The 13754-nt window shown below is 42.3% G+C and overlaps 1 pseudogene; it reads right to left on the reverse strand.

Moving 5' to 3' along the window:
• Positions 1-2755: 2755 nt before the first annotated feature.
• On the reverse strand, positions 2756-4076 carry LOC123819919 (annotated as a pseudogene).
• Between the last annotated feature and the right edge of the window lie 9678 nt (positions 4077-13754).

The raw sequence follows: 13754 nt of genomic DNA on the forward strand, positions 1-13754 counted from the left end.
CTCAAGAACCTAAATGCCAAATTCATCCTCTCTGGGTGAAGTGGGAATGTGTGAGAATGACTAGCCTAAGTCTAAATTAAATAAGAAGACACACACACAAAATTTCAATGTTTTTTAAAAAACAAAACTAAGTGTGGTTTCCTATGATACATCAGAGATTACCTAGCCTCCACTGATGTCAGAGTGGTGGGATAGAAGCATAGAGGGAAGAGGCAAGGGTGGGTCACTCTACCTCTCCCTTCTCTGGACCTCACTTCCTCCTGTATTATCATCCCTCAAAACAAGATTTCAGGAGTTAGCACGTGTAGTCATAAAGCATGGTTACTTCCTCATCCCGGTTACTGGGACACATAAAGCTTTGCATAGGCAAGTCTGGCTCAACACATCATTCATTTGTCTTTTCTTCCCCTACAGCTGAGTTAAAGAGTATAGATACAGGAGCAGGGGTAGATTAACGAGAACAAGTTTTTATTTGTGTGCACTTATATACACAATCTTGGAAAGATAAGAACCCATTGAGGCAAATGAGTAGGGGAAAAGGAAGGATCCATAAACAGTAGTGGGCATCCTGATGGTTCCACAGAAAACTGGCTCAGAGCTTGGGTTGACCAAGTTAACAGTCTAGCCAGCGATAACACAGTTGATACATGTAGCAATCTTCTATTCCCTATACTTGAACATCTCAAGTCCACTGTACATGTAAACTGGGCTCGTGTGCTCCTCACTCTCCAACACACACTCCCATGCACACAACCCCCTGAGATGTGGTCCTCTGGTTTGATGTAAGATTATCAGCAGGTCAACCAGTAACAAGTGAAGTTTCACTTAAAGGAGCCTAGCCCCTTTCCAGTAGAGCAAAGTCCATTCACGGTTACACACTGTTTTGCAGAGAAAAATTTGTTCCCAATTTCTTGAGATTTGTAACAGAATTGGTTGGTAGCTCTTATGAATCCCTGGGCAGGTGCCCCAGGTGCATCTTTTGCTGTGCCCAGAGCACAGGCACAGTTGCTCTGGGCAAGAGCCTCCAACTGCAGTTCTGGCTCCTCCACAGTCAGAGGGGTATTAAAAACAGGTGTTTTGACTGAGACTAAGTACTTCTCTCTAAAAATATCTGGTGCTATCCCCCATAGCACTACTGCTTTGGTCAGGGGAGCCCAGGTATTCTGTATGAATGGGGGACCATAAGCATATTCAGTAATGACCGTTCCCTGTCACTGTCCCTGTGGTCTGGGTAGTTGGGCTCCAAGTGTTCTGATGGAACATGGTGACACAGTGGCCTCTCATCACAGGTGAGACATTTCCTCTACATGTACCTCTTATATTTTGGATAGGTGGACCCCAAATGTACTGATGGAAAGTAGAGATATAGGTCCTCCAATCACGGGAGTGATGTATGTTCCCCTAGTTTCACCTGGATTCTGAACAGGGGCTCTAGGTCCTTGGAAATAAGGTGGAACTAGGTGTATCCTAGGGATGGTGTTGACACTTGTATCTATAATGGGTGTGGTGTAGCCAGGTGAGCCCCATGTGGTCTGATGAAAGGTGAAATCAGGCATATCTCTTGACATACAATTCTTCATAGTGGTGACTTTTCCAAGTATAGGAGGTGTTCTGTAGTAGGCTGCAGGATTATTGATGGCAAGTGTGAACCCTAGCACTAGCACCTGCAAGAGATAACACCACACAGATGGTGTTATCCCCTCCCATCACCACACCACCTGTGTTATGTGGGCTCCAGATGACCAGATTTAAGGTGGAACCAGCAGTATATCCAAGTATTGGGGTGCTCTTGCTCCTCCTACTGCATCAGCCATGCTGAGGCCAGGTGGATCCCAGGTGATATGACCAAAATGAGATATAGAAGCAGTGCTGTGTATCTTCCTCAGTCCATCACTAATGTTGAGTGCTCTGGATGCCTCACTCACTCATCCATTCTGGATGTGAATGAGTGGGACCTGGGGTGGACATACTGACCCTTTAGCTTTCATGATCCACGGAAGCTGCAGGTCTGATAACCACAAGTGGACCTAGAGATGTATTGACAAACTGTGAGCTGATGTCCCCAGTGTTAGGCATCCCAGCATCAACTCCAACACCAGCAATAGTGGGTGTTTCAGTGAGGAGAATACTTGGGTTGTCACCAAAGGCCAGTTGGGCGTTCACAGTGGTGTCAAATGTGAAATCTGGCAATTGCAAACCTGAACTACCTGAACACATTATGCTGCCTCTGGCAGGCTGGGCTGCAGGAGAAATTACACCCATAGCTTATGCTGGGCCTACCACTTTTCCCAACAGTGAAGAGTTTTTAGGCTGCTGCCCCATCATTGGCCCCAGATGTGGGCTGAGAGGTGGTTTCTGTGTTCAAGGGTGGGTTGGAAAGTTGGGTCCCTCTGCTGACTAATTTCTAGGAAAAAGGGGTGGATTCATTAGCCAAGGGAATGCTGACATTGGGTGGTATGTTCTCGGAGTTAGGAAGTGCCATGGACAATGGGGAGTGATTCTCCCTGGAAACAGGGAAAGAATGAAAAATGATAGCATGAGAGGGAGGAGAAGTGTCCATAGACTCAGTGTAAATGGCAGTGAAGTTTGTAGAAGTGTCATCTAGTGGAACATAGGTGACTATGGAACCCATAAGGGGCAGTTGATACTAACAAGAGCACTGGGAGAGAGGTTCTTTTCTACTGACTATCAGTGTTTCCTATGATGGTTTGGGGGCCAATGGGATAGTTTGGAGTAGGGCAGGGGCAGGATTCCTTCAAAGCAGGTGGGCCAGTGGAGAGACTGCTCCTTTTGCAGGGTACCTCTGCTCCATACTGCAATGGACTTGGGAAGATGGGAGGGACCTCACCCTGGAGTCTTGGTAAGATCTGAATATGGCAGCATGGATCAGGATGAAATATGAAATCTGCAGATGCCTTGACTGTGATGGGGGAAGGGAGGGCTACAGGGGTGATGGGCTGGGCTGTGGAAATGGGGGAACTGGTGGAAGGGACTAGAAGTGGGGTCAATAAGAAAATGGGAGAGGGAGAATCACACACATAGGTGTCAGGGATTCATTTTGGTGACAGGAGAATGGCTGGAAGTAGAAGGCTGAGTTCCTAAGAGATGCAGGGAGGTCAGAAATAGGAGATATAATTATAACTGAATATATAAAACCTGCAATCACAGTAAGTGGAATTCACAAAATGCAGTTAGAATTAAGAGGAAGAAAACCAAGTGTGAATAGCAGGGGGAGAGTAAGGGGCTGTATATTTTGTTTTCTGATAAAGATTACATGTCAGAGAAGGTAGAGGGACAGAGAGGTTCTGGGGTGAGGCAAATCAGTCTGCAAAGTTGTTCCATAGTAGCAGGGACCTGCCAAGTGTGAGTGGCCAAGGGTAGGGTGTCTGCAATCACCAAGCCAGATGGAAAGAAGGAAGGGGCAGGCTGAGTGGCACTGCAGTCAGCCATGACCTTCATTTTATTCTCCAAGTTCTTGTTACACTGACATTCAGCATTCTCCAAGCTGCCTCCTAGCTATACAAGGCAGCTTAGGAGGTGGGGACAGCCCAACTCAGTCCCACAGCAGTGGTAGCAGTAGTAGCAAAAGCAGCATAAGCTAATTGTGTGTGGATGCCAGTGGAGAAGGGCTCCTTGATGGGATGTCTAATGGCGTTTCATGGTACATCTCTTACCCAACATCGATGAACCCAGAAGCTGGGCAGATGATCTTCACCCAGCACTTCCTTTATGGATCACTCTAGCAGCTGGGAGCAGCATGGGGCTGGATGAGAGAATACTACTGCTTCTGAATCAGGCTTCAGAGGAGGTAGGACATCTCCCACATGGCTGTATGAGCATGTGACCACCTGGCATTCAGAGGAGGAGCCCATGGAAGACATCTGGATTTTCTCACTTAAGCTGTCTTGTATATGCTTGGGATGGAGGTCCAGAGGCACAGGACTGCACTAGAGGGAACTGAGGACTCCACTGGTCTTCAGGGGCCCAGATGTCAGTAGCAGATATGCACTGCTATGAGGGCTATTCCCAGTGTTCTGTCCATTGTTCTCTACATGATTCTCTTTATTCTTTGCCATTTACTTTTAGTGTTCTTCTTGGACCTTTACTTCTATGTCCTCTGGACAAGGAATTGGGATGATACTGGATGGTACTGGCTGCAGAGCCTTGACTACCTGTTCAGGTGGTGAATGTGGGCGAATAAATATGCACTCTAAAAAAGGGATATTTATGGTTTTTGGGTGTCCAAACAGTACATAATTACTCATAATAAGCATATTCATTTTCCTATAAGAGGTCTCTAGTTCAAGTCATAAATTGATTGTGGACCATACTGGGTTCTAGCTCAAGGACCACTGATAGTCAGCATAGCATATCCCACATTTGTAATTAAGTCTTGCAGCCCAGATTTTCTCTTTGGCCTAGTTTAAAGGATCTAAATATACAAAGATTATATTTTAGACAAATTTTGGTCTATTCTGAAAGAAATATACCAGTGGGTTATTCCATATGGATTAGAAGCCAGTTTCTCTGGCCTTTTTTGAATATGTCTAGGAAGGCATCTCATTCACGTCTGGAAAGAAAATGCTTAATATTATCGCAGGTTAGTAGTGGAGCAATGTATTGACGTGAGATCAACACAAGTTGATCATTGTGAGCGTGCCAGGTGGATCCACTCTTCACCATGCATTATCAGCACCTAAAGGTAACTTCAGGTTTAGATATTCTTATGCCCAAGAGAGGATACATACCCTTGGGGTCCCAGGATGAAAGAAACAAATATCATTGTCCAGGAGTTGGAAGCTTCAGCATGACAAGAAAGATATGAATAATCCTAGCCTGCACATGGCTTTATCTATTCAATAGTTCAAACCTTGTTTATTTGTCTTTATTGAAGTGTTTTCTCTCTTATCGGTGCATGTTATAATATGCAGGTGTTTCAGAACTAAGAGTCATATAGATCAGTGAAAATATTTCAATATATATTTTTGGTTAAAATCTACTTAAAATAGCATTGGACATAATTCATACATTACAAAATTAGTTTTAGCTTCTGCTCATGAGATTCTTTTAGAGTATGGTCAGAGCAAATTTGTACTTTCATCCCCTCAAATCTTTGAGGTTTGTAGGACACAAAAGGTCTTGCTCACATCCAAATTCTCTTTCAAAAAAAAGAAGAAATATGATAAGCCCTTTCTAACCTATCCAGAGCAGAAATGATTTACAGTTATGACATTTAACCATAATTCTTTGATGTCATTAGAGGCGAGTTTAGTAAGGAACAATTTCTTGATTTTCTTTGTTTGAACAAAATAGCAAACTGGTACAAATTTGGGACAAAGATTTCTTATAGGAATTCTGAAAAAGATGGTCAAATGTCAGACTTACTTGAAAATAGCAAATTACAGTCATGTTATTTTCATCATTTTTGCTCAAAGAGGAAAAATTTTATTAAACAGATGATTCAACTTAGGGCTTCAAGACAAGAAAGGGAATTTGGACAAAGGTATTCTAGGAAAACCCACCTCTTGATTTTTCCTGTCAAATGGGAACAGATGAACAATAATGCTTTTTTTCTTCTTTTGAGGTATAGAATATTATCTTAGTCATCCTTACAAGGCAAAATAACATTAGATGGCATAACATTAAATAACATTAGATAACATTAGATAAGTGGTATTCTGAGATAATTTGGCTTAGCAGAAACAAGCATGTTGAGACAGAATTTGTCAAGGCAACATATTTTTAAATAATTAATTTCAGAGTTCATAAAAATATTTTAATAATAACAGCAGTTTATAGTTGCCAAGTAAGATTATTTCTAATTTAACAGTTTGTAAAGCACCAATCTCCAGTCATATCAAATGAGCCTTGGTGTGGGCAACATTTTATGGCATTTCTAGTAGTGGCAATAAGCCATAGCTGACAACCTGCAGTTGAACACTCTCACCCTGGGTTTCTTGTCTTGCTTACCAACAACAGTCCACATTAATTTAAACATAGTTAATGTGGCAGGATACTGAGCGATCCCTGGAGCTCATTAAATGAGTATTTTTCCTGATACAACTTCTGTCTCCCTGTTTTAAGCCTTTTTTCTATTTTTTCTTTTTTTTTGCTTTTTAGCAATATATCAAAACCTTTCTGTGATTAATAACTTCCAAAACTTCTTGGCTTTTATTGGTTTATTAATTTTGATATTTCTATACTTTTATTTAAATATGGTTTTAAGAGAAACAGAAAGTCAATGTTTTCCTAGTCTGTTATCTTGAACTGAAAATACGTGTTGATTTTAGCATCCAATGTTCCCATTAAAAAAACCTAACCTTGGCATTAGCAGATGTAAAACTCAAGATTTCATTCAACTCTTCTTGAACAATTACTAAGGATTTATGATGTGGTAATTTCTAACGAGAAAATAATACCTATCTTATACATTTGACTTGAGGATTAAATTAGATATGAACATGAAAATGCTTGTAAAATGTAAAGGTTTATAAAATATTTTGTTATTGTATATATATTTTGCTGTTTCAACTATATCTGACAGTTATTTATGATATTGCTTATGTGAGAAAATGCCTTCTGGTTCACTTTTGTGAAAACCAGACTATAATTTTCAAAAGTTCAATGGAAATGACAATGCTTGTGAAGGCTAGGGGTGAAGCCGTAAGTGCTTTTTTTTTTATATCTATTACTTTACAATATTTTCAGCAACTAATTTTTTTGTTTTTTTTTAAGATTTTATTTATTTATTTTTATAGAGGGAAAGGAGGGAGAAAGAGAGAGAGAGAGAAACATCCATGTGCAGTTGCTGGGGGCCGTGGCCTGCAGCCCAGGCATGTGCCCTAACTGGGAATCAAACCTGTGATGCTTTGGTTCGCAGCCTGTGCTCAATCCACTGAGCTACACCAGCCAGGTCAGCAACTAATTTACTCATGTGTTCCTCTTTCCAATTTTGTTGAAGACTCACTACCAGCCAGATACTTTATATCAGGTGTTGGAAAGCACTTTCCAGATTTTAAATATTTAGGTTTTGTGGGGCATATGCAGTTTTGGTAGCTTCTTCTTTTCCTGCTCTTCCTTCAAAAACCTTTCAAAATGTGGGAACATTATTATTTCACAGGTCATACAAAAACAGGCTGAGAGCCTCCTTTGATCTGTGGGCCATTATTGTCAATCTCTACTCTACTTCTTTAGTAAGTTGAAGCATATCTTTGAGTAAATCATGAATTTGAATTAATTATTGGTCTTCCTGATCTTGTATTTATACTCCTACAGTCTCTAATCAACCTGGAATCCTAAGAGATACTGTTGAAACGCATCAGATCATATTGAATCTCTTTAATGGGCTACTCAAAGTAAAAACCAAAATCCTCAAAATGCCTCCTAAGCCTTATCAATCAGGGTCTTCATTTCCTTTCTGACTTCAGTTCCTTCTCCTCTCTACTTTGCTCGGTCTGTCCTCCATGCATTGACATCCTTTCTATTCCTTAAATACTCCAGGCACTTCTCTACTTCATTGTCTTTCCATCTGGCCATTCCCCCTACCTATAACATTTATTCCCCAGATGTGCACGTTGCTCTCCCACATCTACCTTACATTCCTTTTTAAACTTCATCTCTCATCATAAAGCCTTTACTCATCACTTAATTTCAAATTTTCACCTCCTTCTACCATCTAACAATCTCTCTCTCTTCACTGCTTTCTGTTTTTATCTAATATTAATCATTTTATTCACCTATTTAATTTTTGTTTATCTTTATACTTATTATATGAGGTCTGTCCATAAGAAGTCCACCATTGTTAATATAATGAGTTTGTGTGATATCAGTGTAACTTGGCAGCCAAGGAGAGAGGACTGTAATGCTTATGCATGAACAATGATGACTTCCCTGTACTAGTCAGTGGGGGCGGTAGACACTGTTAAATGAGCATGTGTACTCTCTGGCCATCACATTCAAAATGACCGAGTGCGTAGAGCAATGAACCTGCATCAAATTTTGCGTTAAACTTGGGGCTAAGATGGCGTTGGAGTAGGAAAGAGCAGATTTGGCTTCCCTCTGCTCAGGGGAGAAAATCCTGACTGATCTATGGAGTAGAGAAGCAAGCAACCAACATACTTCAGCATATGTGAAAAAAGGGGACCAAGGATTGTGGCGGAACCAAAAAGTCGGACCCTAAGAAGAGTGCTGCAACAAGGTAGGGTCCCAGGGACCAGCGTGTGGTCTGGGGGCTGCAGCCCCAGGCCCAGGGCCCACTGCTGGGTTTGCCACACAGTCCTTGGGAGAGAGCCAGGACAACTGCTCCCTCCCCAGCCAAACAAGGTCTGAGCAGCTCTGTGAGGAATCCAGGTGCTAGCAAACACGCAAGGGCTGTGAGCACCTTTGGAGGCTGTGGACACCAGAGGGACTGGGTCGAGCAGCAGGCCCTGACCCCCACAGTCACCGGTCTGGCTGGAGATTTTGGCTGCGGGAGAAGCCAGGCCATTGCGTGGAGCAGCAGGCTTGAACAGGAGGAATTTCTCAAGAGGAAGGAGTGAATAGACATACACTGTTTGGGGAATTCTCCCAAAGTGATCAATCACTCCAGCCTCCCTGCCACCCAGCTGAGGACGCACGTGCAGGGAGAGCATCCCCACGCCCCAGTCCACAGCAGTAACCCTGAGGAAAGACCTGATTCTCACACCCAAGGCACAAGGCTGTGGAGCCACCTTAGCTTCCCAGACAGTGTGGGAGCCAGTGCGAGTGCCGCTGACAGGAAGAAAAGCCATACCAATCACCCCTCAGCCTGCTGCAGCCAGCAAGAGCAGAAAAACCGGTTTGGTCACTTTGAAACCAAGAGACTTTTTAATTTGATTCTATTATTTAACAATTCTTAATTTTTAATATTTATTGTTTTTATTCTCTTTTGATTTCTTTTTCCTCTCATTCCTGATTTCTTGTTTTATTCCTTCCTACTTCCTTTCCTCCAATTTTATTTCTTCTTCCTTCTTTTGTCTGTCTTTTCTATTTTTATTTATTTTTTATTTTTTTCTAAATACCTACAAGTGAGACAAAATCCTGGATCTGTGAAAAGACCAAAGTTGAACCCAAAGGAGGGGCACCACAACAGCTGGGACAGTGAGACAAACTTCACTCTGCTATTGCAGAGAACCTGCAAGTTATTGCATATTTGTATTATTACTATTTTTCCAGTATTCTTACATCTTTTTTAATAGTATTTTTGTATCCTTCTTCTTTTTGTGTAGTCTGCTTTGCTAGGCTGGATATATTGTATGACCTGACAGCTTTCCCCTGATATCTCTTTCCATAGTGTATTGCTAATCTACTGTCCCTTAACTCACCTGTGTCCCATTAGCACACTACTCGAGGTTCTGTACTCCCTATTCTTGTTACCTAGATCTCACAGAATCTGTCATATGATTGTTGTCCTAATGTTATTGTAAATAATTGCTGTTCCATGCAATTGTAATTACTTCACAACACCCCTCCCAGATCTTAGTCCATTTCAGAGTTTCCAACACTCTATTACTGTAGTTGTTAACTCTATTCTTGCACACACTGCACCTATTCACTATGCTTTACTCTCACCTTAACTCAGAATCTGACCTCCCACAACCTTCCTGCTTTATAGATCCAACTCACAATCTTTCCTTCCCAAACAAGAGTCTTATCTTCTTTCCATCCTTTCTAAAAATCAGCTAGCTGGGTGGAAGATCACAGTTAAGACTATATAAAGTCAAAGGATCTCCTGTCTTCTCTACTTGCTGCTACTGTAAATCTCATAGAATACTCTGTGGCTGTCTTAAACCATTTTGCCTTCCCCCTCCAACCAATGACAAAAAAGAATAGGTGGAGGCTGTGAACACCAGGATACCTACTGGAAGAGGAAATCCAACAACAAAGGAACCACTAACAGATAACAACAGAAGAAGGTGAAGGAGGGAGTGGTAACCACACAAACCTCAATCCAGGACCTATCTGGAAATACAAATAAACAGTAGAGACAGTACCCAATACAAACAACTGAACAAGAGCAAGAGAGAATTCTTTAAACCTTATACACACGGAAGAACCAGCTTCAACACAACCTGCCCTCAGCAGCACAACAAAATACAAGAGGTGGTGGACAGAGTAACCCACATTTAACCAGCTGGTGGGAAGGAACCACCAAAGAAAGACCCAACAACAATCAAAACCCAAAGACAAACACAAAACCAACTTAAATGACAGCCCAAGACAAGTGAGCTTGGGAGATCAAGGAAACTGCACCACTGAAACTCACTGTTATTCTACTACAGAAGTTCACACCACAAACCCAGGGAGCCAGAACAGATCAATTTAAAAAGCTGAGGCTAACAAGAAGATTCTCACAAACAATGGGAAGACAAAGAAACAATCCCCAAATGAAAGGAAAGGAGGAAGCCTCAGAAAGAATGCTAAATGAAATAGAGGCAATTCAACTATCAGATATTGAGTTCAAAGCAATGATCGTCAGGAAGCTCAATGAGCTCACAGTGAGCTACCAGAAACTACAGGGAAGCTACAATGAACTCACTGAAAACTACATCAACATGAAAAAGGAAATAGAAACTGTCAACAAGGGCCAAGAGGAAATGAAGAATACAATTTCTGAATTTAAGAACACAGTAGAAGGAATGAAAAGCAGGATCGATGAAGCAGAAGATCGGACCAGTGAGCTAGAGGACAAAGTAGAAGAAAACACCCAGAAAGAGCAAGAAAAGGAAAAGAGCCTCAGAAAGAATGAAGAGGGATTAAGAGAAATGCAAGACAATATGAAACATAATAATATCCGTATAATAGGGATACCAGAAGGAGAAGAAGAAGAGCAAGGGATCGAAAACTTATTTGAAAAAGTAATGAAGGAAAACTTCCCTAATTTGATGAGAGAAAAAGTCACACAAATCCAGGAAACACAGAGAGTTCCAATCAAGAGGAACCCAAAGAAGCCCACCTCAAGACACATCATAATTAAAATGGCAAAATTTCAAGACAAAGAGAGAATCTTAAAGGCAGCAAGAGAGAAACAGGAAGTAACATACAAGGGAGCCCCAATAAGGCTAACAGCTGACTTCTCAAAGGAAACACTCCAAGCCAGAAGAGAATGGCAAGAAATATTCCAAGTAATGAGAACCAGAGGTCTGCAACCAAGGCTACTTTACTCAGCGAGGCTCTCAATCAGGATAGAAGGCCAAATAAGAAGCTTCTCAGACAAAAGAAGTCTAAAAGAATACACCTCCACCAAACCAGCTCTGCAAGAGATGCTAAAGGGACTGCTTTAAGGACAGAAAGGAAGAGAGAGAGAGAGAGAGAGAGAGAGAGAGGGAGGAACACACGTACATAAAAGTCAATGAATAAGTACCTATAAATAATAACCTTAAACATAAATGGATTAAATGCTCCAATCAAAAGACATAGAATAGCTGAATGGATAAGAAAACATGACCCACACATATGCTGCCTACAAGAGACCCACCTCAGGATAAAAGACCTGCACAGGCTGAAAGTGAAGGGCTAGAAACAAATTTTCCAAGCAGATGGACAGGAAAAAAAAGCCGGGGTAGCAATACTCATATCAGACAAAATAGACTTCCAAATAAGGCCCATAAGGAGAGACCCAGAAGGTCATTTCATAATACTCAAGGGAAGAATCCACCAAGAATGTTACAGGGTGCAGCCAAGAGGGGGGACCCCAAGTGGGCATTTGTAATGGGGTCCAGAACTTAAGGTGTCCAGGAGATTTTAAGATGTCTCCATCCCCCCCCCCCCAACCCAGGGTGTGGGTTGGTGGAAGGGACAAATGGAGCAGGGCCATTGAGAGCTGTTTTGCATAGCAACAGCCTTGCAGCTACCCTCTGGCGTGGTCATTTAACATATCTATAGCCTTTGGCTGGTTGCATGGATATGTTAAATAGCTGTGATCATCTCTGAACCAGGGGAATGGAAGTAACTTCCCCACCAAGATGTGACTCGGGGCAGATCCCCCAAGCTACAGCGCCTGCGTGGGAGCTCGGAGATGATTGGCTCCAGGACATGGGGCCACACCTGCCCAGACTCAAGATGGCAGCCCAGTAAAGCTGGAAGGATATGAATTCTGGCAAGTGAAGCCGAGTGTGGGAGGAGTCAGAAATGAGGCTACAGAGGAAGATTGGCCGCGGGGATTTAAAACCCAGACTTGGCAGCCATTGGAGGAAGAGAACCATGCGGCTTTAGCAGAATAGGGAAAAACCATGCTGCTTTGAGGAGGGAGAACCATGCGCAGCCCTGAGAAGGAGAGCCATGCACAGTCCTGAGGGGGAGAACCATGCTGCTTTAAGAAAGAGAACCACGCGGCTTTGGCAGAGTGGAGACTCTCCCCTTCCCGCAGCCCTGAGGAGGAGAACCACGCGGCCTTGACAGAGTGGAGACTCCCGCAGCCCTGAGAGGGAGAACCATGAGGCCTGGACAGAGTGGGGACCCCCACAGCTTTAGAAGGGGGAACCACCACCTGGTTTTAGCAGAGATCCCGGCGACTCACCTGAGGGTGCCGGGAACCCAGGGAGGTCTCCCAGTCGAGAGGAGGACTAACTGGGAAGAACCAGAGGACTGCCTGAGCCATGGACTTCTATTTCCTTTCCTAAGATACGGTACTCTGGACTGGGCAAAAGGGGGAGGAAGGAAGGACTGTGTCTGTTTGTGGGTGTTTTAAGGGACTTTAGGATTTTTGATAAAGACATTAGGTCGCTACTTGAAGTCTGTATAGCATTAAATAAGCATTTCCTTTCCTTTTCATGAATCTCCGGCATTGAGAGACGTCTTTCCTAGGGCGGCGGACATAACGGACCCGGGGCCTTCTTTCAATAATAGTATATTGTCCCAGGCCCCCCTTGTTGTGTTCTGTAACAAGAAGACATAAACATTGTAAATATATATGCACCCAACATAGGAGCACCCAAATACATAAAGAAAATCTTAGAAGACTTCAAGAAAGATATTGACAGCAACACAATTATTGTGGGGGATTTTAACACCCCACTATCAAAAGTGGACAGATCTTCCAAACAAAATATCAACAAAGATAGTGTGGCATTGAACAATACCCTAGAAGAAACGGGCTTTACTGATATATACAGAACCCTCCATCCCAAAGAAGCTAAATACACATTCTTTTCAAATGTACATGGAACATTTTCAAAGATAGACCACATGATAGGACACAAAACAAGCCTCAAGAATTTCAAAAAAAATTGAAATCATACTAAGCATTTTCTTGGATCACAAGAAACCAACCCCAAGGAAAAAAACCCAAAGGAAACCAAAACAACCCCAAGGAAAAAAACCCAAAACACTCAAAATCATGGAGATTAAATAGCATGCTATTAAATAATGAATGGGTCAAGAATGATATTAGGGAAGAAATCAAAAGGTTTCTGGAAACAAATGAAAATGAACTCACAACAACCCAAAACTTATAGGACACAGCCAAGGCAGTCCTGAGAGGGAAGTTCATAGCGATACAGGCCCACCTGAAAAAGTTAGAAACATTCCAAACAAACAACCTAACCCTACATCTACAAGAACTCGAGGAACAACAACAAAGACAGCCCAGAGCAAGCAGAAGGAAGGAAATAACCAAGATCAGAGCAGAATTAAATGACATAGAGACTAAAAGCACAATTCTAAGGATCAATGAATCCAAGAGCTGGTTCTTTAAAAAGATAAACAAAATTGACAAGTCTTTAAGCAGACTCATCAAG

This window comes from Phyllostomus hastatus, unplaced genomic scaffold (assembly GCF_019186645.2).
Source record: "Phyllostomus hastatus isolate PE091 unplaced genomic scaffold, TTU_PhHast_1.1 phas_contig_34, whole genome shotgun sequence".
NCBI lineage: Eukaryota > Metazoa > Chordata > Mammalia > Chiroptera > Phyllostomidae > Phyllostomus > Phyllostomus hastatus.